This window comes from Balaenoptera acutorostrata, chromosome 9 (genome assembly GCF_949987535.1).
Source record: "Balaenoptera acutorostrata chromosome 9, mBalAcu1.1, whole genome shotgun sequence".
Lineage (NCBI taxonomy): Eukaryota > Metazoa > Chordata > Mammalia > Artiodactyla > Balaenopteridae > Balaenoptera > Balaenoptera acutorostrata.
This window is the reverse complement of record NC_080072.1, coordinates 107,959,717-107,987,542: the sequence shown is the minus strand read 5'-3', so window position 1 is coordinate 107,987,542 and position 27,826 is coordinate 107,959,717. Positions and strand designations below refer to the sequence as shown.

At 35.5% G+C, this 27,826-nt stretch overlaps 1 protein-coding gene across 6 annotated transcripts in view; it reads left to right on the top strand.

Annotated features, from left to right (window-relative positions):
* ARHGAP32 (Rho GTPase activating protein 32) overlaps window positions 1-27,826 on the top strand; it is a 282,949-nt gene that overhangs the window by 119,845 nt on the left and 135,278 nt on the right. The gene's annotated exons all lie outside the window — the stretch shown is intronic.

The following is a 27,826-nucleotide window of genomic DNA, read 5'->3' as shown; positions in this document are numbered from 1 at the left end:
GGCAATGGAAGAACAAGTTAAAGGCTGTAGCATAGAAATAAAAAGCAAGTTGGAAAAAACACAAGTAGGACATGTGACTGAAACTGAGCTGGGAAAAGTAGAGGAGATGAGGTCAGAGAAGTGGTTTGTTGTACTCCATTATAAGGACTTTGGTTTTTTATGCTGAGTGAGCTGGGAAACCATTGGAGGATTTTTAGCCAAGAAGTGCCATGATCTGGCTTAAAATTTTAAAGGAAGTCTCTGGTCGCTGTGAATAGGCAAAGAGGGAGGCAAAAAGAGGAAATAAGGAGACCAGTTAGAAGGTTATTATATTAGACGGACGGTGATGGTGGCTTGAACCAGGACGGTAGATGGGGAAAATGGTTCGAGATACTGGAAGAGCAATCCTTGTTTGTTGTGAGTTAGGTGGGAAAATCCTATGCAGAGTAGTTTTTCCACATAAGTTTGAGATAGTCATTTAATCTATTATAACTTTTATAACTTTTTGTAATTCAGATCTGTTAATAAGAACAATGAAATTTGTTTTGCAGAGAATAACATTTTACTTAATTGGAGTTAAAAGTTAGTGATTCTTATCAAAATTGAATGCAAATGTTCATTTGTCAAATGCAGGTTTGCAATGAGATTTTACATATTTCATTTTGGAAAATGCCTTTTCCCTCAGGTACTGCCAAATATATCAGTTTATGAGCATATGATTTTAATTGAGCATATTCATTGCTTAGAAGGTGTTTATGGAATTCTTTTAGTTTCTTCTCTTGATATTTTCCTTTTAGCATAACATTGCATTGCAAATTTCTGCGCTGAGGAGATGCGAAATAGTCTCATCAAAGACAAACATGCCCCACACCCCTGTTGAATCCAGTAATCCCTGGAGGTGCCAGCGCGCCACTGAAAGGATATTCAGTAAATTCTTTTGCTTATTTAGAAATCTTTCACAGTTTTCCTGTGCATTTTGATAACCTGCAGTCAGTCTACATTGAACTTATCAATGGGAAGAAAGGTGGTATCTGTTATGTGGTGGTTTGTTTACTCTGTATTAAAATGTCATATGACGCGCAACATAGAAAGTTACTGAATTCTGTTTTCTGGAGTTCACATTGATTTGTCTATGGAAATTACCATTTGTATCATATGTTCTTAGCATCTTTTATTATTATATTGGTACTCTAATTTCTTTATTTGTAAACTTTTTTAAAAAATTAATTTTATTTTATTTATTTTATTTTTGGCTGTGTTGGGTGTTCGTTGCTGCACGCAGGCTTTTCTCTAGTTGCGGCGAGCGGGGGCTACTCTTCGTTGCGGTGTGTGGGCTTCTCATTGCAGTGGCTTCTCTTGTTGTAGAGCGCAGGCTCTAGGCGCGTGGGCTTCAGTAGCTGTGGCACGTGGGCTCAGTAGTTGTGGCTCGCAGGCTCTAGAGCACAGGCTCTGTAGTTGTGGCGCATGGGCTTAGTTGCTCCATGGCATGTGGGATCTTCCCGGACCAGGGCTTGAACCCGTGTCCCCTGCATTGGCAGGCAGATTCTTAGCCACTGAGCCACCAGGGAAGCCCTATGTGTAAACTTCTTGAAGACAAGTGCTATGATTCTATTTTTTGAAAAAATCATTACACTCAATAAATAGTACATTGCAGGGTTGCAAAAAGTGTACAGTGAATGATGAAGAGGATATAAATGAGATTAGAGCTGCTGTTTAACTACACTTACTCTAGAAAATTATACTGATTTTAATGAGGAAGTAAGAGTAAAGAAAGTTTGGGACCTTTTTCTCTTTCAATAATAATATGTGTGAAATATTATGTTGAGAATGAAGTTTATTAAGAGAAACCCTTATAAAATGTTTTTCCAAAACAATTCCATTTATTTAATTTTTTAATAGTTTTCAAAATAAAAGGGCTTAAGTGTTGAACTTTTATTGATTTGTGTGGTGTGGCCAGAATATTAGTTTTTTAATACATATCTAAAAGAATGTCAGAAATTTCTGAACTGTTAAGAATTTTAAAAAGTTTGTAAACAGTCATTTTTAAATTGAGGTATAATTGATATGTAACATTATATTAGTTTCAGATGTACAATATAATGTTTTGGTATATGTGTATATTGTGAAATGTTCACCACAATAAGTCTAGGTAACATCCATTACCACACATAGCTGCAGATTGTTTTTCTTGTGATGAGAACTTCTAAGATTTACTCACTTTGCAACTTACAAATATACAACTCTGTAAATATTGTATATTTACTATAGTAACCATGCTGTACTTTATGTTCCAGGACTTATTTTATAGCTGGAAGTTTGTACTTTTTGACCACCTGAACCCATTTCGCTCACCCACCTTTGGCAACCACCAATCTGTTCTCTGTATCTTTGAGTTCTATTTAATTAATTAACTAATTAATTATATATTTTTAAAGCCTCCACATACAAGTGAGATCATATGGTGTTAGTCTTTCTGTTTTTCACTTATTTCACGTAGCATAATGCCCTCAAGGTCCATTTATATTTTAACAAGTGGCAAGATTTCTTTCTTTTTTATGGCTGAATAATATTCCTTTGTGTATATATACCACATTTTCTTTATCCATTCATCAATCAATGAATACTTAGGTTGCTTTCATTTTTTGGCCAATGTAAATAATGCTGCAATTAACAAAGGGGTGCAGATATCTTTTCGAATTAGTGTGTTCATTTTCTTCAGATAAATACCCAGAAATGGAATTGCTGGATCATATGGTAGTTCTGGTTTTCATTTTTTTGAGGAACCTCCATAATGTTTTCTGAAGTGGCTGCACCTTTTATATTTACACTACCAGTGCACAAGGGTACTGTTTCTCTTTTCTCCACATCCTTGCTGTTACTTATTTTTTATCTTTTTGATAATAGCTATTCTAACAGGTATGAAGTGATAACCCATTGTGGTTTTGTTTTGCATTTCCCTGATGATTAGTGATGTTGAGAACCCTTTCATGTATGTGTTAGCCATTTGTATGTCTTCTCTGGAAAAATGTCTATTCAGAGCCTCTGCTCATTTTTTAATTGGATTTTTTTTTTTTTGGCTATTGAGTTGTGTGAGTTCTTTTATATTTTGAATATTAATCCCTTACTAGATATATGATTTGCAAAAATTTTCTCCCATTTTCTTTCCCTTTCTTCCCATGAAAGGTTACCTTTTCATTTGGTTGATGGTTTCCTTTGCTATGTAGAACTTTTCAGTTTGATGTAGTCTCACCTGTCTATTTTTTGCTTTTGTTGCTTTTGCTTTTGTTGTCAAATGCAAAAAGTCATCTCCAGGACTGACGTCAAGGAGCTTAACTACCTATGTTTTTTCCTAGGAGTTTAATGACTTCACGTATTATGTTCAAGTCTTTAATCCTTTTTGAGTTAGTTTTTGTGTGTGGCATAAGATAGTGGTTCAGTTTTGTTCTTTTGCATGTGGCTGTCCAGTTTTCCCAACACCATTTATGAAGAGACTGTCCTTTTCCCATTGTATATTCTTGGCTTCTTTGTCATAAATTTATTGACAGTATAGAAGTGGACTGATTTCTGGGCTGTCTGTTTCCATTCATCTATGTGTCTGTTTTTATGCCAGTATCATACTGTTCGGACTACTATAGCTTTGTAATATAGTTTGAAATCAGGAAGCATTATGCTTCCAGCTTTGTCCTTCTTTCTCAAGGTTACTTTGACTATTCCATGTCTTTTATGGTTCCATATAAATTTTAGAATTGTTTCATTTCTGTGAAAAATGCCATTGGAATGTTGGTAGGGATTGCATTGAATCTGCAGATTGCTTTGGGTAAAATGAGCATTTAATTCTTCCGATCCATGGGTACGGAACATCTTTCCATTTGTTTGTATCTTTTTTACTTTCTTTCATCAGTGTCTTATAGTTTTCAATGTTCAGGTCTTTCACTTCCTTTGTTAAGTCAATTTCTGGGTATTTTATTCTTTTTATTCAATTTGTTGAATCTCAATTGTAAATGAGATTGTTTTCTTAATTTCTCTTTCTGATAGTTCACTATTTGTTTACAGAAATGGAACTAATTTTTGTATAATGATTTTGTATTCTGAAGCTTTACCAAATTTATTAGTTCTAACAGTTATTTTTTTGGTGGAGTTCTTAGGGTTTTCTTTATATAATATCATGTCATCTGTAAATAGTGATAGTAACACTATCACTTTCCAATTTGGATACCTTTTATTTCTTTTTCTTGCCTAATTGCTCTGGCTAGGACTTCCAATACTGTGTTAAATAGATGTGGCAAGAGTGGGCATCCTTGTCTTGCTCCTGGTCTTAGGGGAAAAACTTCCACCTTTTCATTGTTGAGTATGATGTTATCTGTGGTTGTATCAGATATAGCCTTTATTATGTTGAGGTACAGTCCCTCTATACCTGGTTTGTTGAGAGTTTTTATCATAAGTGGATGTTCAATTTTGTCATTTGTATCCCTGGATGAAATCCCACTTGATCATGGGTGTATGATCCTTTTGATGTTTTGTTGAATTTGGTTTGCTAATATTTTTTTGAGGATTTTTATATCAATGTTTACCAGGGATATTGGCCTGTGATTTTCTTTTCTTGTTGCATCCTTGCCTGGTTTTGGTATCAGTGTAATTCTGGACTTTTAAAATGAGTTTGGAAGAGTTTCCTCTTTTATTTTTTGGAAGACTTTGACAAGAATTGGTATTAATTCTTTCAGTCTTTGGTAGAATTCACTGGTTAAACCACCTGGTTCTGGACTTCTGTTGATTGGGAGCTTTTTAATTACTCAGTCTCCTTACTGGTAATTGGTCTGTACTACATAGTCATTTTTAAGTCAAAACAGCAACAACAGTAAACCCTAAAATAGGGCTCTATCCTTTTGTGATTTATGGCTTATGATTTATTTATTACTCTTCATAAATGTGTAGCTAAAACTAAGTTTTTAAAGAATAATACAAAACTATAGAATTTTTCTAAATTACTAAATTGAAATATTTATTTGCAGTTATTTAACAATGAAATCATTTAGGAAATAAATATTAGGATCTTAAAAAAATAAGATTAAAAACCTGAAAAGAGAGAGAGAATCTTTCACCAGTTTTGACTATTTTAACTAAAATCACCTTAATTATCATACTTCTTAGTGTTTTTCAATTCCCTTTATTTTTAATATTGATCATTGCAAAATTCTCAAAGTGGAGCCTGTTAATTCTTGAATTTTTTTGTTAAGAACAGTTTCAGTTGCCTTTTGTACCATTAAAATAAACGTGTTCAAGGCTCAGCACTACAGCAGGTCATGTTGTAGCAAATGAAGTTATTATTGATAAAATAAAGTCAATGGTCCTGGCTGAAAATGCTCACACATATGCTAACAACCAGAGTCAGGAAAATTAAAACCAGTTACAAATTTTTTTTTTTTTTTTGAAGGGAGAATTTTTTTTTTTTTTTTATAGCTACTTTATTTATTTATTTCTTTATTTTTTTGGCTGTGTTGAGTCTTCGGTTTGTGCGAGGGCTTTCTCTAGTTACAGCAAGTGGGGGCCACTCTTCATCGCGGTGCAGGGACCGCTCTTCATCGCGGTGCACGGGCCTTTCACTATCGTGGCCCCTCCCGTTGCGGGGCACAGGCTCCAGACGCGCAGGCTCAGTAGTTGTGGCTCACGGGCCCAGCTGCTCCGTGGCATGTGGGATCTTCCCAGACCAGGGCTCGAACCCGTGTCCCCTGCATTAGCAGGCAGATTCTCAACCACTGCGCCACCAGGGAAGCCCCAGTTACAAATTTTGAACTTCCAAAATACCAAAAAATTTAAAAAGGAAGACAGAAAGTTAATGCTCAGTGTTGTCAACACTGTGTGTGCTCAGGCACATGCTGTCCCCCTCCTCTGCCTTCTCTCCCTCTCCAGCAACAAGCGGGTGCTGGAGCGTGCTCTCTCTCCCTCTCTCTCTCTCCCTCTCTCTCTCTCTCTCTCTCTCTCTCTCTCTCTCTCTCTCTCTCTCTCTCTCACACACACACACACACACACACACACACACACACACACACAAAGAAATTCACACTCGCAAATCACAGTCACACCCACTCACTCCTGAAAGTTTGGTCTTTTCCTGTCTCTCTTCTTCCTACCTGCTAAATGTAGGCATGCACAGGGGTCTGTGCTTTGTCTCTTAATGTTTGTTTCTTGCTAGTTCTTTACTGTTCCTGTAGATTTCACTGTCATCTCTGTACACATGACTGCCATGTCCATAGCTCTAGCCCTGTAAGAGTTCATTCCCTACATGAAGGTCCTGTAGAAACCATGGGGTACACATTTTCACTAAATCCCGTCTTTCCTCTCCCTGAAATGAGTTGTTTCTTTTTAACATTACAGTTTATGTTAATAACGCTAACTTTATTCCAGTCCCCCAGGTTCAAAACCTTGCATTTGTTATAAATGGTTTCATTTCATTTTTCTTGAAAGCAAAAGCATTTTTGCTCCAGTCACAGTGGCCTCCTTACTTTTTCTCAAATAAGCCAAACATTCCCCTACTTTGGGGACTTATATTTGTGTTCTCTGCTCCTGGAAAGTGCTCTTCCTACACAGTCTGCAAAGATTGCTCTCGCTCTGCCTTCAGACCTCTTTTCAGATGTTACACTTCAGTGCTGCCTTTACTTGCCACCTTAGGTGAAGTAATAACCCTATCCTCCGCTCTTTCTTTCTTACTCTGTTTTAATTTTCTCTGTAGTACTTGCAAATCCTGAATATTTGTATGATTATTGTCTTTCTTTTCCATTAGAGTGTAAGCTCCTTGAGTATGAGGACTTCATCACTATTGTTTACTGTTTTAGCACCCGTGCCTGGCATAGTGAATTCTCAGTAAATAGTTTTTGAATGAATGAAATTGTCATTTTCTGGACAAATTGAACCATTTGTTTCTCCTTGAAAAATGCCCTGAATTTTCCTACATTTTTATATCATTTCTCAGATATTAATATGAAGTCTTTTTTCTTTTCCTCTTTCTTCTCTTCTTTTTTTCTTTTTTCCCCCTTCTCTCTTTCCTTTCTTTTTTTAAAACAAAAGTGAGACCATTGGTATACTTTTCTTAGACTTTAAAAAAATACTCTTTGTATTTGGAGTTTTTCCCTCTCTAATTGCCTACTTTCTTTTTTTTAAATTGAAGTATAATTGACTTACAATATTATGTTAGTTTCAGGTATACAACACAGTGATTTGGTATCTTCATACATTATAAAATGAACACCAGGATAAATCTAGTTACCATCTGTCACCATACAAAGTCAGTAACTATAGTCAACCATGCTATACATACATCCTCGTGACTTATTTGTTTTATAGCTGGAAGTTTGTACCTCTTAATCCACTTTGTTATTTCACTCATCCCACTACCCTCCTCTCCTCTTGTGACTACCAGTTTGTTCTATCTGTGAGTCTATTTCTGTTCTGTTCTGTTTGTTCATTTGTGTGTTTTTTTTTTGATTCCACATATAAGTGAAATCATACAGTATTTGTCTTTGTCTGACTTATTTCACTTAGCAAAATAGCCTCAAGGTCCATTCATGTTGTTGCAAATGGCAAGATTTCATTCTTGTTTATGGGTGAGTAATATTCCTGTGTGTGTGTGTGTGTGTGTGTGTTCTTTATCCATTCATCTATTGATGGACACTTAGATTGCTTGTATGTAGTGCTGCAGTGAACATAGGGGTGCATATATCTTTTGAGTTAGTCTTTTTGTTTTCTTCAAATAAATACCCAGAAGTGGGATTGCTGGATCATATGGTAGTTCTATTTTTAGTTTTTTGAGGACCCGTCATGCTGTTTTCCACAGTGACTGCACCAGTTTACATTCCCACCAACAGCGCACGAGGGTACCCTTTTCTCCACGTCCTTGCCAACACTTGTATTTCTTGTCTAATGCCTGCTTTCTAAAGAGGAATGAGGATTGATAGAGCAGCTGGATTATTTCTTTCAGAATAAGTTTGAGGAGGAGGTAATTTTGGAGGAGGTGTGTATTTTGTTTGTTGTTCCTTGGATTGATAGGTGTCCATCATATGTGGTGCTGAGACTGGTTTCTTTTACCCATCAAGCTAGGAAGACATTTGCAATTTGAACAAAAGAAAAGAAGGACATTGCAAATGCTCCTTAAATGAATATCTTCAGCTCTTTTATTAATGTGTGATGTTTAACAGTGTTTTTGACTGATGGCTGGATTTTAATTATGATTCATAGACGCTGATAATGTTTAGCATGCTTACATAGAAAATGCAGAAGAGTGGTTTTAAAAAAAAAAGACCAGTAATCCGATTTCGCATAGTGGTGAGATTATTTTGGTATGTTTCCATCATGATTTCTTTTTTTTTTTTTTAACATCTTTATTGGAGTATAATTGCTTTACAATGGTTAGTTTCTGCTTTATAACAAAGTGAATCAGTTATACATATACATATATCCCCATATCTCTTCCCTCTTGCATCTCCCTCCCTCCTACCCTCCCTATCCCACCCCTCTAGGTGGTCACAAAGCACTGAGCTGATCTCCCTGTGCTATGCAGCTGCTTCCCACTAGCTATCTATTTTACATTTGGTAGTGTATATATGTCCATGCCACTCTCTCACTTTGTCCCAGCTTACCCTTCCCTCTCACTGTATCCTCAAGTCCATTCTCTAGTAGGTCTGTGTCTTTATTCCCATCTTGCCCCTGGGTTTTTCATGACCATTTTTTTTTTTTTAAGATTCCATATATATGTGTTAGCATACGGTATTTGTTTTTCTCTTTCTGACTTACTTCACTCCGTATGACAGACTCTAGGTCCATCCACCTCACTACAAATAACTCAATTTCGTTTCTTTTTATGGCTGAGTAATATTCCATTGTATATATGTGCCACATCTTCTTTATCCATTCATCTGTCGATGGACACTTAGGTTGTTTCCATGTCCTGGCTACTGTAAATAGTGCTGCAATGAACACTGTGGTACATGAGTCTTTCCGAATTACGGTTTTCTCAGGGTATACGCCCAGTAGTTAGAGGAAAACATAGGCAGAACACTCTGTGACATAAACCACAGCAAGACCCTTTTTGACCCACCTCCTAGAGAAATGAAAATAAAAGCAAAAATAAACAAATGGGACCTAATGAAGCTTAAAAGCTTTTGAACAGCAAAGGAAACCATAAACAAGACGAAAAGACAACCCTCAGAATGGGATAAAATATTTGCAAATGAAGCAGCTGACAAAGGATTAATCTCCAAAATTTACAAGCAGCTCATGCAGCTCAATATCAAGAAAACAAACAACCCAATCCAAAAATGAGCAGAATACCTACATAGACATTTCTCCAAAGCAGATATACAGATTGCCGACAAGCACATGAAAGAATGCTCAACATCATTAATCATTAGAGAAATGCAAATCAAAACTACAATGAGATATCATCTCACACAGGTCAGAATGGCCATCATCAAAAAATCTACAAACAGTAAATGCTGGAGAGGGTGTGGAGAGAAGGGAACCCTCTTGCACTGTTGGTGGGAATGTAAATTGATACAGCCACTATGGAGAACAGTATGGAGGTTCCTTAAAAAACTAAAAATAGAACTACCATACGACCCAGCAATCCCACTACTGGGCATATACCCTGAGAAAACAATAATTCAAAACGGGTCATGTACCACAATGTTCATTGCAGCTCCTTCATGATTTCTTATAATCAAGGAGTTTTTAATTTAGCATCCATATAACCATGATTTTCTTATATAAATTTCCCCAAATTGTTAGTTTCAAAGAATATTGCTTTGTTGATGTATTTCGCTTTCTCATCATGTCTGGGAATATGATTTGACAGTTGTGAACCATATACAATTTTATGTTTCCTTTTTTTCTCCATTTAATATAAGCTTTCTACCTTGTTATTAAGGTGCTGCAGCAAAGAGAAAATTGAATAGTCCCCATTTTACATTATGGGAAGTGTCATAGGTGAAGGAGTTGGCTGGTTTACTGGAGGGAAGAGATCTCTGGAAAAGACTGGCTGGTGGACATAGTGTAGGGACACCTGTGAAGGGGGAATACAAAACATTGCCATGGATAGGGAAAGAAATTAAGTTTTCCTCCTCATAGCAGAAAAGAGTGAGGGTCTTGAGAGCTGCAAATGGGAAATGGAACAGATTTTAGTGTGCACAGTGAACACAGGGTTACAAGGGAGAAGGCAGAGGTGCCTCTTGCACTGGGTCAGATCTGTATATCCCCCATCAGACACCTGCAGATCTGTATACCCCCCATCAGACACCTGCAGATCTGTATACCCCCCATCAGACACCTGCAGATCTGTATACCCCCCATCAGACACCTGCAGATCTGTATACCCCGCATCAGACACCTGCCCCACCTGCAGAATTTGCACTCTCTTCCAGGGCTCGCCTTCGCGTGGGCAGCGTACTCCTGTGAGGGATGCTTCAGCAGAGTCTTGGGCAAGTACTGAAGTCAGTGCATTCTGTGGAGTTCTGGAAGGCATGAGCTTCTGAGGCTCTGCATCACAGTCCTGGGAAGAGAGAGAGTTTTAACTGCATGAGAAGTAAAGGAGCACGTAAAGCCTGAGGTCACTTGGGAATTTCTAGGGTCTTAAATGTCCACATTGTTAGTATTCATTTTCTATTGCTGTGTAAGAAATTACGACAAATTTGGGGGCTGAAAACAGTACCCATGTATTATCTTACAGTTCTGTCGGTAGAAAGTCTGGGCAAGCTGAGCTGGGTTCTCTGCTCAGGGTCTCATAAGGTTGAAATCAAGGTGTTGGCTAGGTTGGGCTGTCATCTGAAGACTGAAGAATCTGCTTCCCACATCATTCAGTTGTGGACAGAATCTAGTTCCTTGTGATTCCTTCTGGTTCCTAGGTCTGAGGTCCCTGTTTCCTTGCTGGCTGCCAGCAGGGTGTGGGGTGGCGTGAGGACTTTCTCCTCCTATTGGCTGTCTGAATTCCTTCTCACTTGGTTACCTCAATCTTCAAAGCCAGCAGTTGCACCGCAAGTCCTTCTCATTCAGTAAATCCTCTTTGACTTTCCCTTTTGCTACCAGCTGGAGAAAACTCTGGTTTTGAAGTGCTCATGTGATAAGATTAGGCTCACCCAGATAATTTTCATACTTTAAGATCAACTGACATGAGACTTTAATTACATCTGCAAAATCTTTTCACAACATTACCTAGGTTAATGTTTGAATAACCAGGAGGTGGGAATTTTGGCAGGGGTGGGGTTGGGGGCCCTTATAGAATTTTTTTGCTTAACAGTGTTATATAGTTTTTCTTTGTTATTTATGCTTCATAACATGTTTAACATATGTGATAACATTAGTTGATGAAAATTACAAATATTCAAGAAATTTTAAAACCACTAATACTCCATAAAACCTATTGCTTGGAAGAAATATATGTATACAGTGTGTTGTAATTGGTATTAAATGAAAACTCTTAATAAACAAATGTAATAACTATATAATACCCTATAATACAGAATGTGTTTTTGATATTTTATTAATTAGTAGGACCTTGAGCTTGTTTTATACTCTTCACTTTGATGAATATCTTTATGGTGAATTTTGCCTTTTCTTTTTACTATTATGGGGAATTACTTAATCAAAGAATGTGAGGATCCCTACATTACTTATCAAGAAGTTTTGTTAATTCATATAATAATGTTTAGGGTCTTTTGTGCCATATATTTTCAATCTTAAAAATTTTTAGTCTTTCATATTTTGATAGGAATAGAGCTGTTTCTCATTGTTGTAATTTCTCATTTAAAAAAATTCCACTGTCTTTGAACTTTTTTCCTTCCATATGCCTATATTAGAGGTAGTAGGTTTTGTGATAAAAATTCAGTTTAACTCGTGCAGCTAATGCACTATGGCAGGTTGCTTCTTTCTTGGTCTCAGTTTCCTCTCTACGGTGGAATGGCTGAATGAGATTTCTTGCAGCTCTGTGATTATGTGTTAAATACCTTCCCATACTCTTTTTTCCTTATTTAAAAATGTGTAATACCCATTAGCATTCTGCTGGTACCTGTTAAGATAGACTTATAGTATTTGGAGAAGATAGTCACACACATAGACAATATGGAGGGGGCAGGCATTGTGTGGGCTCACTGTGGAAGCAGCCAGTGCTATGGTTCTGTATCAGAGGGTAGTGTGTTACACTGATGCTAAATCAGTTTACAGTTAGCCATTCAGCATTAGAGTTTTATTTGGATTTGGGATCAAGAGAATTGGCATTTGAAGGATTGTTTAAAGATCTGTACCAGTGGTAGGAATGAGAGAATACTTTTCTGGGTTAGGGAGCAAAGAAGCAGACAGGATAAAACATTGCCAGTTCCTATTTTTGCAAGTTTTCAACATCAAATTATGTTTTCCTGAAAGGGATGAACTCTACAGTATGTGGTTAAACTGGTTCAGATCATGGAGAAACAAATACTTTCCTTGTTATAGATGACACATTGTTTTCAGACTGCATTAGTTTTTACCAGTGAGGGTTTTTTTTTTTTTTTTTTTGGCTTATATTTAGCTTGTGGTAAACTATAGGGCTTAGATTTTGTTACAGGAATTCTTGTCAAATAAAGTGTGTTCCCCCATACTTATGTAATTGAGTTTTGAATATAAATTGAAGGCTTTAATTTTTATTCTTGATGAACTTCATAATCATTTTAGTTTGTCTTTGCAACCTATTTAATAAAATCTCTTGAACTCTGTCAGAGTATTAATATGCTTTTAAGTTTTCTCCTGTCTATAAAATTGATAAATATGTCATATATGCTTTTGTCTTTTATAAAAATTTTGATAAATTTGGGAATAAAACAGCCCTGTGATCTGCTGCCTCTTTCCTGTCACACAGTAACTTGCAGTGTCATTGACACTTACTTCACATTCTTGAGTATATGATCAGCTCCAAATTCATCTCATTGTAGTAATATTGAATTCCCATTTTAAAATTGTATCCACCAGCCTATCATAGAAGACTCAGCTATATGCCTGGCTGTAATCTAGTTTCAGTATGCCTTCTACATTTGTCTGTTGCCATTCTGCCAGCCTTATTTAAATACTGCCACCCGCCCCCACAAAGGAAATGAGTAAGGGTTTCTACGTAATGTCTTTGCTTTATATTTGAACTATGTCTTATGCTGAAAACCTTTTTAATGACGTTAACAATTACTAGTTTGCTTTAATCTACTTTTAATAGTTTCAAAGGAATAATGCAACTATTATTGAAAACAATTTGTTTCCTTTCATCTCTAGGATCTATCATATTTGGATGTATTACTTTGCATTACTGTCATTTGAAGTAATTCCTCTCTGTGTGCTTAAGCCTCCAGCTTTAAATGATTATGTTCATTTGTTTTATTTGTGTTTTGATTTTAAGAGTTTGCCTTCTTCCGCCATTTTAATTTAACTTAGTTTTTACAAATATTTAAAACATTTACATGGCCCTAAAATCTGAATGACCGAACAAAGCATTCAGAAAAATCTGACTTCTATCCCTGTCTCTTTGTTCTTCATATGTGAACATTTTATTATTTTTTTCATATGTGAACATTCTAATTGGTTATCGTTTCTCACTTTTTTAAGTGTAACAAATTATACATAATATACATTTTATATACAAAATGTTCATATTTACCTTCTTTTTAGATAAAGGATAGCCTGTTCTTATGTAATGTTTTTTCCCCCACTCAGTATATGCAGAGGGTTACTTCATAGCAATAGATCGAAATCTTCCTCATTACTTTTATAGCTGTGACTATTCCATTGTGTGGATGGAACACAGTTTATTTAACCATTCCCTTTTTGATGGGCACCTAGGTTGTTTCCACCCTTTACTTACTAGAGATAGTCCTGCAAAGAATAACCTTATTCATATGGAACTTTGTACTTTTGCCATTATAAGAAGAAAATGGTAAAAAACAAAAAAGGTTCCATTTATTAAAATGACTGTCTTTTTTCCTGACTTAATTGCAGTCGTGCCTTTGTCCTGAATCAGATGGCCATATTATTGGCTGTTGCCTGAATTCCCTAATGTGCTCTATTGATCCACTTTTCTGTTCTTGGGGAAATACCATATTTAGTTATTTTAATTTTGTAGCAAACCTTGTTATCTGATAGAGTAAGTATTCCAGCTTTGCTCTTCTTAGCCTTGGCACTTCTATGTCTTTTGCATTTCCATATACATCCTTAGAATTAGCTTGCCAATTTACACAGGTAAATCTGTAGATAATTTTGGGGGAAACTGACACCCTGACAGTATTGTGTCTTCCAAGCTGTGCAAATGAGATGTGTGTATGTGTATAATATATCTATTAATCTACATTTTCTTATATTTTGAAAAACATTTGTAGTTCTTAGTGTAGAGGTTTTTCATATAATAGGTATTTTCCTAGGTATTTGATGTTTTCCTCAATGTTATTGTAATTGTTGTAGGTAAAAATTTTTTGTTGTTTTAAAATTTTATTTTCTGCTAATATATAGATATGTAATTAAGTTTTGTATATTTATTTTATGCCGAGAGACATTGATGCATTCTTTTGTTAATTCTAAGAGTTTGTAAATTCTTTTGGATTTTATATGTGTACAGTTTTTATTCCTTTTACCTTCCGTATTGCACTGGCTAGGCACTCTATAATGATGTTGAATAGATGTGGTAATTGCATGCGTCCTTGTTTTGTTCCTGATATTGGAGGAGGGAACTTTTAATATTTCATCATTCAGTATGCAGTTTCCTTTAGTTTCTTTCTGGATACTTTTTATCACCTTAAGGATGTTCTCTTCTATTTTAGTTTACTGATTTTTATTTTTTCATGAATAGGATTTGGAATTTTTTCAAATGTGTTTACTGCCTCAGAGATGATTATGTGATTATTTTCTCCCTTTTTCGGTTAATGTGATGAACTACTTTGATTTGTTTTCAGATAGTAAACTGGTCTTGTATTCCTAGGATAATCTACCTGATCATGGTGTTTTATCTTTTAAATCTATTGTTGGTTTCATTTTTCTAACTTTTTATATTCTCCTTAGAACTATTATTTTATACTTAAAGTAAGATGTAGAAACCTTGCCACCGCATAGGTTCTTCCTTCATCTTCCCCCTTTATGTCGTACTTTTTTTTTTTTTAAAGCTAAATAAAATCTGTGTTAACCAGCAAAACAACAAACAAACTTCTGAAGTTTAGAAAAAGAACTAAAGTACATAAAAATAACATTTGCATAAGTCAAGATTTGATATGATTGGAGTTAAATGTATGAATGTCTTTATGTTTTTCTGGAAGATGGTGAGGATATTGATTTAATTTTAACTTTGGTTGGTTACCAGCTTTAATAGGTTATGCCACAGCAGTAACACCAAAATTTCACTCGTTTTTCATCACAAGTTTATTTTTTCTTATGCAATGCCTGTTGCAGGTTTGGGTGACTCTCCGGAATACTGAAAAAAGAAAAAGATTAAAATGAAAAATAGCAAATAAATTAGAAAGAATGTTATTTTAGTTAAATGAGTTAAGGTTCCTGTATTATTCTAGAGCTGTGCTACCCAGTAGAGTACCCAGATGTGACTTTTTGCGTTTAAATTAATTAGTAAAATTTAAAATTCAGTCCCTCAGTTTACAGCCACATTTCAAGTGCTCAATATTAGTATGTGGCTGGTGGCTACCATATTAGACATTTTGGGGGTTTATATTTGTATCTTATGTAATAAGATCTTTTCTGGAATTTATAGGTAATATCATTAGGTCCATATTGTGAGCAGTGACAAAATTAGTTTACACCTGTTTTTCTTCAACTCAGATTATAGTGCTTAAAAGTATTATCTTTTTTTTTTTAGTTTTTTTTTTTTTAAATTCAAACAGAAAGTCACAAAAATTATAATCATCCTCATCAGTTCACTCAGTCCCATGTAATTAATTTTTTTTTATCTTGATCTTTTGTTAGCACTTTTATGAGTTCATCAGTTTTTCATTAGAGTTCTGAAAATGCTTATTCATTCAGTTCAGCAGTACAGTCAGTTACCAGAAACCTGTACTTGTCAGAGTCTTTTCCATGAATTCCTTGAAGATGAAACCCTTTTATAGGAACATATTTGCAAAAGCATCAGAGTACACCCAGAACTGTCTGTAAATGACAAAAGACTTAAAAATGACCACGGTTAAAGATTTGATGAAAGTTCATAATCAATTGTATGTCGTACTTTTTTAAAGTATTACATCAAACAGTGTTATAATTTGGCTTTCAGCTGGCACATATATTTTTAAAAACTTCAGAGGAGATTAATGATTTATTACATTTATCCAATTATTTACCATTTCTCTTGCTCTTCCTTTATACCAGAAGTTTCAAATTTTACTCTGGTATCATTTTCCTTTTACAAGAAGAACTTTCTTTAACATTTCTTTTGGAGCCTATGGGCTGGTGATAAATTCTTAATTTTTTTTCATCTGAGTATGTTCTTTTACTTCATTTCTGAAGGGTATTTCCACTTGATGTAATTTATGGGTTGAGAGTTCTTACAGCATTTTATAAATGTTTCTCCACTATCTTCTGGTCTTCTTGGTTTCTAATGAGAAATCCAGTAAGGATTTAAATACTTATTACCTTATACATAATATTTATTTTTTCTCTGGCTGCTCTCAAAATACTTACTTTATATTTGGTTTTCAATAGCTTATGATGGTTTGTGGTGTTCTTTGATTTTATTGTTTTAATTTTGCTAATCTTCTTAAATCTGTAAATATATATCCTTCAACTAATTTGTAATGTTTTCTGGAATTATTTCTTCAAATAGTATTTTTTTTTTCCTGTGCCACTGTGTTTCTTTACCATGGGTATATATGGGTTTATTCACATTTTTCAACCTTTTAAAAAACTTCTGAGTATCTGCTCTTTAGATTGGATAAATTGTCAGGTTCACTAACTCTTTTCTCCTGTCATCTTCATTCTGCTGTGGAGCCAAGACAGCATGTTTTATTTCAGATACCACATTCTTCAATTTAAAGTTTTTCATTTGGTCTTTCTTTTCAGTTTACATATTTCATTAAGGAGTTACTGTTTTTCTGTTGATTTCAATATCTGATGCAGCATGTTTATAATGCAGTTGTCTGTTGAACAACATGGGTTGGAACTGCATGGGCCCACTTACATGCAGATTTTTGTCAGTAGCAAATACTACAGTATTGCTTGATCCATGGTTGATTGAATCTGCAGATGTGGAATCTTGGATATGGAAGACCTGCATATACGGAGAGCCGACTGTAAGTTATACTTAGATTTTCGACTGTGTGGAGGGAGGATCAGTGCCCCTAACCCTGCCGTGTTGTTCAAGGGGCAACTGTGTATGAGTATATATGCTTTAAAATTTTGGTAAGTCCAACATCTGTTTCATCTCATATTTGGCACTTCTTTATTATCTTTTCCTTTGGGAATTGTTCATATTTTACTGGTTTTTGGTGTATTTAGTAATTTTGGACTGTATCATGGACATTTTGAATGTTATGCTGTGAATCTGACTCCTGTTGAAATCCTCTGGAGAGTGTTGACTTTTTTATCTTATCAGGCATCAGCCTGATTGGGTTCAGATTGAAATTTCTTTCTGGACTTCTTTAGCTGGTGGTTTCAACGTCAGTTCAGTTCCATAGCATTTGCTGTACTCTTATCTTTATTGGGGATTTTGCACACACTGTCTGCTCTCAGATGATGCTTTTCATGGTTTCTCTGGCTGGAAAGATGGAGCTTTAGCGCATGCAGTTTTTCCTAACTGGGGCTGCTGTTAGGTCTAAGTAGAGAGAGAAAAAAACGTGAGAGGAAAAAACCCCAAGGATTACCCCCACAGTCTTTACACAGCAGGGTCCTCTTTTATTGTTTCTCTCTTCAGAAGAATGGATTCTTCACTTAGGGTCTTATGTGCCCATGCTGCAGCTGAAGTGCTGCTCTCAGGCCTGTCCTTGGGCCATGTTGAAAGAGGAAAGAGGAAAAAAGTCTCTTGGTTACTTTCCCCACATTTGAGGGGCATTTCCCCCTCAAGTCCTCTGGCCAGAAAGTTGGACTTCCTGAAGAGTTTTTCTCACTGTGCCTGTTACTCATATCCTGATTCTGCCTGTCTTTGGGTAATTCAAGAGGTAATGGGTGGGGAAAAAACCAGGAAGTTCACGTTTTAACTTTGCTCCCCAATTCACCTGCTCTCATTAAATCTTTTAGAGTAGTTGCATGTTTTAATTTTATTTCATTTTATTTCCTGTAGCGTTTTTATTGTAAACAGTAGAAGAGACTGGAAACCTCACATTCTGTTTTTGAAATAAATTTCACTGCATATAGAATTCTATAGACAGTTGTTTTAAAAAGCAGTTGAAAGAACTCAATCCAGGTGTTCTGCCTTTCTCATATTTATTCCTGTGAATGTAATGTGTATCCTTTTTCCCCAGCTGCTGTTAAGATTTTCTCTTTATCAGTGGTTTTCAGCCATTTGATTATGATATGCCTTGTTGTTTTTTAAAGTGTATATCATACTTCACATTTATTGAGTTTTCTGGATAACGTGTTTATAATTTTCATGAAATTTGGAAACTTTTTACCCATGGTTTTTTCAAAATTTTTTTCTATGCCTCTTCTTCCACCAGCCTCGGGAGAGGACGGCATTTTCCTCTCCTTTTTTGCCTTTGGTTACACTTATATTAAATGGCTTGATATTGTCCCACATGTCACTGTGACTTTTTCCTGTCTTTTTTCTTTCACAAAGCACAAAAACTAAAAAACCAAAAAAAAATTTAGGAGGGGATAGTTTTTCTTGCTATTTCTTTAAGCTTACTGATCTTTTCTTCTGCTATGTCTAATATGCTCTTAGGTGTTTTTAGTTACAGATGTATTTTTTCATCAATAGTAGTCCCTTTGATTTTTTTGTTTAGTTTTCATTTCTTTCTTCATTATGTTTGTTTTTTCCCCATCCTTGAGCATATTGAGCATATTTACAAAGTGTTTTTACATTTTTTTCCTGCTTGTTCCTTTACTTTTGTTATTTCTAGGTCTGTTTCTAGTTAGTGAGTTTTCTCCTGGTTATACCATTTTGGCTAGATTTCTTAGGCTTTTCCTGCATATGTGGAGAATAGGAATGACAAATTATTTCAGGTTCATTTGTATATGAATATTTTCATTCACTTGTAGTAGTTTTCTCCTTTCTGGGAGTTTCCCTTTAAGGGGCAGTCAGTCATATGGCAGCTTTGAAATGTGACACCTGTTTCTCCTCCCCAGTAATACTGCTGCTTTCTGTTTGGGCTGTATTCCTTCTTGCTGTGGTTTGGGAGTGTTTGCAGCTCAACAGTTTGGCTGAATATGGAGTTCATCTTACATAATTTGTTTCTCTCAAAGATCATATCACCTCTTATGTCTTTTCTGTATGGTTGAACTTTAGTGCTTAAAACAGTTGGTTTACACATTTTATCCAGCTTTTCTGGTTGTTTTAGTTTAGTTCTAGATCTTAGTCTAGTCCTGGCTGGTGTTGAAAGTCTCTTGGTTGGTTTCTTTTTTTTTTTTTTTTTAATTATTTATTTATTTATTTATTTTTGGCTGTGTTGGGTCTTCGTTTCTGTGCGAGGGCTTTCTCTAGTTGCGGCAAGCGGGGGCCACTCTTCATCGCAGTGCGCGGGCCTCTCACCATCGCGGCCTCTCTTGTTGCGGAGCACAGGCTCCAGACGCGCAGGCTCAGTAGTTGTGGCTCATGGGCCCAGTTGCTCTGCGGCATGTGGGATCTTCCCAGACCAGGGCTCAAACCCGTGTCCCCTGCATTGGCAGGCAGACTCTCAACCACTGCGCCACCAGGGAAGCCCCTCTTGGTTGGTTTTGATGTCTGTATTAACTGGTATCGTAAAATAAGTTAGAAAACAGTTTTCTTTTTCTGTTCTTTGGAATTGTATTCTTTCCTCATTCCTCATTGTTTTAATAGTGATCATTAACTATTCCAGGCAAATGTAGAACCAGCTTAAGTTCCATAAAAATTTCTTTTGATATTTTTCTGTTAATTTTTAATTGAAGTTTAACTCTCTTCTTTCACGTACTGTAATAACAGCTAGATTTAGTCATGTACATCAAAATAGTAAGAGTAAATATTTTTAACCATAAAAACAGAGCTGTTAAAATGAATAATTTTATTTTATTAATTTAGACTTTCATAGATATTATTTATTAGCAAGGAGAATTAAAAAACGAGAGATAAAAGTCTTGATTTGCTTTCCTGGGGTAGTACAGTACTGAGTTTCTTTGAGCCTTTTCCTTGAATGATACTAAATTTTAGTGTTGTAATGGGGGTTGGGGATGTTAGGTATTAATAAAATATGTACATATATCACTCCATTGGCTCTTGCATCAAGGAAGTTATCTTCTTGATGAATGGAAAAGTCTTTGGAGAATGAGACAAGGCAGTTTGCAATAAAATATGATTAAAAATATAATATAATGTTTCAACTTGCTGTATATAGGGTGAGTCCTGTGGATGATTTAAAAAAAGAAAATATCAGAATTTGGCTAAGTTATTGGGATAGGCTTAAATGGTAGGTAGATTTTAATTGCATTTTGAAGATAGGGCTATCTTGAGGGGTAATGAACACATCAGTTACATTACACAGTGAAAATAAGAGGTGTAAAACTGAGCCATGGGGAGGAGTGAGGAGATAAAAATAGTTAATAATCTATTAATTCCCTTTATCTTCTTGGAGCACATCTTTTGTGCCTGTTGTCTGTAATTCAAGGGTGAATGAAACTCTCCAACCTTTTAGGAAGTCAGTTTATTGCTGGAGATAAGTATATAGGGAATTTAATTTAACGGTGGGTGCTTTTATGAGCATGCTATGTTCCTTAAGTGCTATTTTCCATTGCCTCTGTTGTCTCTTTAATTTTCTATTGATGAATGGCACTGTTTCTGTGGAGGTGATACAAATTCTATTTTGGAAGCATAAATAAGTGACGATTATAACATGAATAAATTGGGAAAATTGTGTGTTTTCCAAGAATGAATGTTACTTAATGAATATTTTCTAAAAGAGAACTTTCTTAATTTTTGATTTAGAGCAACAGAATAAAATGGCTCAAGCTAGGTGCTTTCAGTAGAAATTTAAGAAAATTTATTTTATTAAAAAATAATATGTAGGTAAAGATGTTAGTTTATCACACAGTGGAGTAATAGTACTATATTTTCCTTTTAATTCTGTTTTCTGAATCTTAAAAGAATTAATGATACCACTTTTTATGCTTGGGACCTTTCTGGACTATGGGAAAATATTGCTGGACAAAACATACATGGTTACAGGCTTGTTGAACTGTTGGTTCAAAAATATTTTCTTGACTCCTCTCAGGCTTCTTGGACCATTGCTTTGTTCATTTGCCTAATTATTACCATTTTGTCTTTTTAGGCAGAGGTCTTCCTGTCAGGCCCATTTGGATAGCCTGTGAATTTACCTTTGGGTCATGTTTCTACCTACAGTCCAGTCAGTTGTGGTTGAAGAGGTGTGTGGTCCATAGTGTGTCTCCCCATGTGGATCATGGGCCTGGCAGGCTTCCTCATTTTCTCCTTGGGTGTGTGTTAGGGATGATGGCCTATCTAGCACAGTGAGCTTGTTTGCAAAGGACAGTTAATATTTTAATTTTCAATCTGCCAAATAAAGTCATCACCATCTACCAACTGGGGCCAGTGCACCCTTTTCAGCTCTTTTATATTTAAATTTTAAGTCAATTTATGAATAATTTACAGAACAAATATTGAAAAACCATTTTGTTAGAAATTTTAATATGAATTTAAGCATAGCAGACCTCTTAATGTCAAGTGAATTTTGGTGCACAAGCATCATAAAAGCTGAAAGAACATTGCCACCCATTATTTTAGCAAAACAGGTGATCCAGGTTGTTGTTGCAAAATTTTCTGTGATAAAATCCTTTCAGTTGAGTGAACAACTGGAGGAAAATACCGTGTTTTCTTTTTGTCCTTAGAAATATATTACTCACTTATAATTTTTAACAGATTGATATAATCATCAATCTGAGATGTCATATGTATGCGACCAATGTCACCAGCGTTATTAAAGTCTAGAGTGCTGCACACTGTCTCTTTGCACCCATCCTTTGATGTGTCTAATCATTGTAAAAAATCTTTGTCAGTTTTCTCCTCTTTTCTATTACGGATGGAAAATGAAAAATATGGAATTCTTAAATATATTCAATGAAAGCAAAATGTCAACTACAAAGATGGTGTCTCCAAGCTTTTAAAGTGTGTTCTTTTTTTTTTTGAGGTATAATTGATTTACAGTATTATATAAGTTTCAGGTATACAGCATAAAGTACCTTCTTTAAAGATGATGCAGCAGTTTGGGCAACACAACATAAAAACTAGATGATGATTTATTTCACTATTGCGTCAACATTGTGGGTCAGTGGTTGACAAATTCAACTTACTGGGTGCCTGTTTTTGCAAATAAAGTTGTACTGAACATGGATCTATATTCAGTCATTTACACATGGCTGCTTCTGTGTTGTAACAGAGTTGAGTTGTGGGAGAGACAGTGTGGTCCATAAACTTAAAATATTTACCATCTGACCCTTTAAGAAAAAGATTGCCAATGCCCTTTCTAGGTGTTTCCCTTATTTTTATTTTTTTAAAAAAAGTATTTTAAATTTTAGTCTTTTCTAGTGTGGTAGGGTTAAGAATCATGATGAACACTGATGAAACAATACCTAGAATTTTGAAAGAACTCTGTTTCAAGATAGAGGAGAAATTATACTGAGACTCTATCTTAGATTTATGAAAAGGTCCAGTGAATCCATAATGTAATTGCAAGACAGAATGAGTTCTATTTCATTACTAAAGAATATAATAAAACTTTTTCTCTTTGGAAGACCTGTAGGACAGAATAAAAAGACTCGATGAACAATTAATGATGGAATATCTACCATTATAAATAAGCTAAGGAGGTTTAACTATTATTGACTATAGCAAGTTTAACCATGCTAAAGACCAAAACCTAAAAAAAAATGGGCCCAGTGGTTCCTGATGGTATATATATATATCACGTGTTAATTCTTGTAAGTTCATACATTGTTACCTCATATTTTTGAGAAGTCATGGTTTTTAACATTTAACTAAACTGTCTTTGCTATTTTTTTTAAAACATCTTTATTGGAGTATAATTGCTTTACAATGTTGTGTTAGTTTCTGCTGTATAAAAAAGTGAATCAGCTATACGTACACATATATCCCCATATCTCCTCCCTCTTGCGTGTCCCTCCCACCCTCCCTATCCCACCACTCTAGGTGGTCACAAAGCACGTAGCTGATCTCCCTGTGCTATGCGGCTGCTTCCCACTAGCTATTTTATATTTGGTAGTGTATATATGTCCATGCCACTCTCTCACTTCAACCCAGCTTACCCTTCCCCCTCCCTGTGTCCTCAAGTCCATTCTCTACGTCTGCATCTTTATTCCTGTCCTGCCTGTAGGTTCTTTGGAACCATTTTTTTTTAGATTCCATATATATGTCTTAGCATACAGTATTTGTTTTTCTCTTTCTGACTTACTTCACTCTGTATGACAGACTCTAGGTCCATCCACCTCTCTACAAATAACTCAATTTCGTTTCGTTTTATGGCTGAGTAATATTCCATTGTATATATGTGCCACATCTTCTTTATCCATTCATCTGTCGATGGACACTTAGGTTGCTTCCGTGTCCTGGCTATTGTAAATACAGCTGCAGTGAACATTGTGGTACATGACTCTTTTTGAATTATAGTTTTCTCAGAATATATGCCCAGTAGTGGGATTGCTGGGTTGTATGATAGTTCTATTTTAGTTTTTTAAGGAACCTCCATACTGTTCTCCATAGTGGCTGTATCAATTTACATTCCCACCAACAGTGCAGGAGGGTTCCCTTTTCTCCACACCCTCTCCAGCATTTATTGTTTGTAGATTTTTTGATGGTGGCCATTCTGATCGGTGTGAGGTGATATCTCATTGTAGTTTTGATTTGCGTTTCTCTAATGATTAGTGATGTTGAGCATCCTTTCATGTGTTTGTTGGCAATCTGTATATCTTCTTTGGAGAAATGTCTATTTAGGTCTTCTGCCCATTTTTGGATTGGGTTGTTTGTTTTTTTGATACTGAGCTGCATAAGCTGCTTGTATATTTTGGAGATTAATCCTTTGTCAGTTGCTTCATCTGCAAATATTTTCTCCCAGTCTGAGGGCTGTCTTTTCATCTTGTTTATGGTTTCCTTTGCTGTGCAAAGGCTTTTACGTTTCATTAGGTCCCATTTGTTTATTTTTGTTTTTATTTCCATTTCTCTAGGAGGTGGGTCAAAAAGGATCTTGCTGTGATTTATGTCATAGAGTGTTTTGCCTGTTTTCCTGTAAGAGTTTTATAGTGTCTGGCCTTATATTTAGGTCTTTAATCCATTTTGAGGTTTTTTTGTGTATGGTGTTAGGGAGTGTTCTAATTTCATTCTTTTACATGTAGCTGTCCAGTTTTCCCAGCACCACTTATTGAAGAGGCTGTCTTTTCTCCATTGTATATTCTTGCCTCCTTTATCAAAGGTAAGGTGACCATATGTGCATGGGTTTATCTCTGGGCTTTCTATCTTGTTCCATTGATCTGTATTTCCTTTTTTGTGCCAGTACCATACTGTCTTGATTACTATAGCTTTGTAGTATAATCTGAAGTCAGGGAGCCTAATTCCTCCAGCTCCATTTTTCTTTCTCAAGATTGCTTTGGCTATTCGGGGTCTTTTGTGTTTCCATACAAATTGTGAAATTTTTTGCTCTAGTTCTGTGAAAAATGCCATTGGTAGTTTGATAGGGATTGCATTGATCTGTAGATTGCTTTGGGTAGTATAGTCATCTTCACAATGTTGATTTTTCCAATCCAAGAACACGGTATATCTTTCCATCTGTTTGTATCATCTTTAATTTGTTTCATCAGTGTCTGATAGTTTTCTGCATACAGGTCTTTTATCTCCTAAGGTAGGTTTATTCCTAGGTATTTTATTCTTTTTGTTGCCATGGTAAATGGGAATGTTTCCTTAATTTCTCTTTCAGATATTTCATCATTAGCGTATAGGAATGCAAGAGATTTCTGTGCAATAATTTTGTATCCTGCAACTTTACCAAATTCACTGATTAGCTCTAGTAGTTTTCTGGTAGCATCTTTAGGATTTTCTATATATAGTATCATGTCATCTGCAAACAGTGACAGTTTTACTTCTTTTCCAGTTTGGATTCCTTTTATTTCTTTTTCGTCTCTAATTGCAGTGGCTAAAACTTCCAAAGCTATGTTGAATAATAGTGGTGAGAGTGGGCAACCTTGCCTTGTTCCTGATCTTAGTGGAAATGGTTTCAGTTTTTCACCACTGAGAACGATGTTGGCCGTGGGTTTGTCATATATGGCCTTTATTATGTTGAGGTTAGTTCCCTCTATGCCTACTTTCTGGAGGGTCTTTATCATAAATGGGTGTTGAATTTCGTCAAAAGCTTTTTCTGCATCTGTTGAGATGATCATAAGGTTTTTACCCTTCAAGTTGTTAATATGGTGTATCACATTGATTGATTTGCGTATATTGAAGAATCCTTGCACTCCTGGGATAAACCCCACTTGATCATGGTGTATGATCCTTTTAATGTGCTGCTGGACTCTGTTTGCTAACATTTTGTTGAGGATTTTTGCATTTATGTTCATCAGTGATACTGGCCTATAGTTTTCTTTTTTTTGTGATATCTTTGTCTGGTTTTGGTATCAGGGTGATGGTGGCCTCATAGAATGAGTTTTGGAGTGTTCCTCCCTCTGCTATGTTTTGGGAGAGTTTGAGAAGGATAGGTGTTAGCTCTTCTCTAAATGTTTGATAGAATTCGCCTGTGAAGCCATCTGGTCCTGGGCTTTTGTTTGTTGGAAGATTTTTAATCACAGTTTCAATTTCAGTGCTTGTGATTGGTGTGTTTGTATTTTCTATTTCTTCCTGGTTCAGTCTCAGAACATGCTTTTCTAAGAATTTGTCCATCTCTTCCATGTTGTCCATTTTATTAGCATATAGTTGCTTGTAGTAATCTCTCATGATCTTTTGTATTTCTGCAGTGTCAGTTGTTATTTCTCCTTTTTCGTTTCTAATTCTGTTGTTTTGAGTCTTTTCCCTTTTTTCTTGATGAGTCTGGCTAATGATTTATCAATTTTGTTTATCTTCTCAAAGAACCAGCTTTTAGTTTTATTGATCTTTGCTATTGCATCCTTCATTTCTTTTTCATTTATTTCTGATCTGATTTTTATGATTTGTTTCCTTCTGCTAACTTTTGGGTTTTTTTGTTCTTGTTTGTCTAATTGCTTTAGGTGTAAGGTTAGGTTGTTCATTTGAGAAGTTTCTTGTTTCTTGAGGTAGGATTGTATTGCTCTAAACTTCCCTCTTAGAACTGCTTTTGCTGCATCCCATAGGTTTTGGGTTGTCGTGTTTTCATTGTCATTTGTTTCTAGGTATATTTTGATTTCCTCTTTGATTTCTTCAGTGATCTCTTGGTTACTTAGTAGTGTATTTTTTAGCCTCCATGTGTATGTATTTTTTACAGATTTTTTCCTGTAATTGATATCTAGTCTCATAGTGTTGTGGTCAGAAAAGATACTTGATATGATTTCAATTTTCTTAAATTTACCAAGGCTTGATTTGTGACCCAAGATATTATCTGTCCTGGAGAATGTTCCATGAGCATTTGAGAAGAAAGTGTATTGTGTTGTTTTTGGATGGAATGTCCTATAAATATCAATTAAGTCCATCTTGTTTAATGTGTCATTTAAAGCTTGTGTTTCCCTATTTATTTTCATTTTGGTTGATCTGTCCATTGGTGAAAGTGTGGTGTTAAAGTCCCCTACTATGATTGTGTTCCTGTTGATTTCCCTTTTTATGGCTGTTAACATTTGCCTTATGTATTGAGGGCTCCTCTGTTGGGTGCATAAATATTTACAGTTGTTATATCTTCTTCTTGGATTGATCCCTTGAGCATTATGTAGTCTCCTTCTTTGTCTCTTGTAGTAGCCTTTATTTTAAAGTCTATTTTGTCTGATATGAGAATTGCTACTGCAGCTTTCTTTTAATTTCCGTTTGCGTGGAATATCCTTTTCCATCCCCTCACTTTCAGTCTGTATGTGTCCCTAGGTCTGAAGTGGGTCTCTGGTAGCAGCATATATATGGGGCTTGTTTTGTATCCATTCAGTCAGTCTGTCTTTTGATTGGAGCATTTAATCCATTTACATTTAAGGTAATTATTGATATGTATGTTCCTATTACCATTTTCTTAATTGTTTTGGGTTTGTTATTGTAGGTCTTTTCCTTCTCTTGTGTTTCCTGCCTAGAGAAGTTCCTTTAGCATTTGTTGGAAAGCTGGTTTGGTGGTGCTGAATTCTCTTAGCTTTTGCTTGTCTTTAAACGTTTTAATTGTTTAATTTCTCTGTCGAATCTGAATGAGATCCTTGCTGGGTAGAGTAATCTTGGTTGTAGGTTTTTCCCTTTCATCACTTTAAATATGTCCTGCCACTCCCTTCTGGCTTGCAGAGTTTCTGCTGAAAGATCAGCTGTTAACCTTATGGGGATTCCCTTGTATGTTATTTGTTGCTTTTCCCTTGCTGCTTTTAATATATTTTCTTTGTATTTAATTTCTGATAGTTTGATTAATATGTGTCTTGGCATGTTTCTCCTTGGATTTCTCCTGTATGGGACTCTCTGCACATCCTGGACTTGATTGACTATTTCCTTTCCCATATTAGGGAAGTTTTCAACTATAAATCTCTTCGATATTTTCTCAGTCCCTTTCTCTTTCTCTTC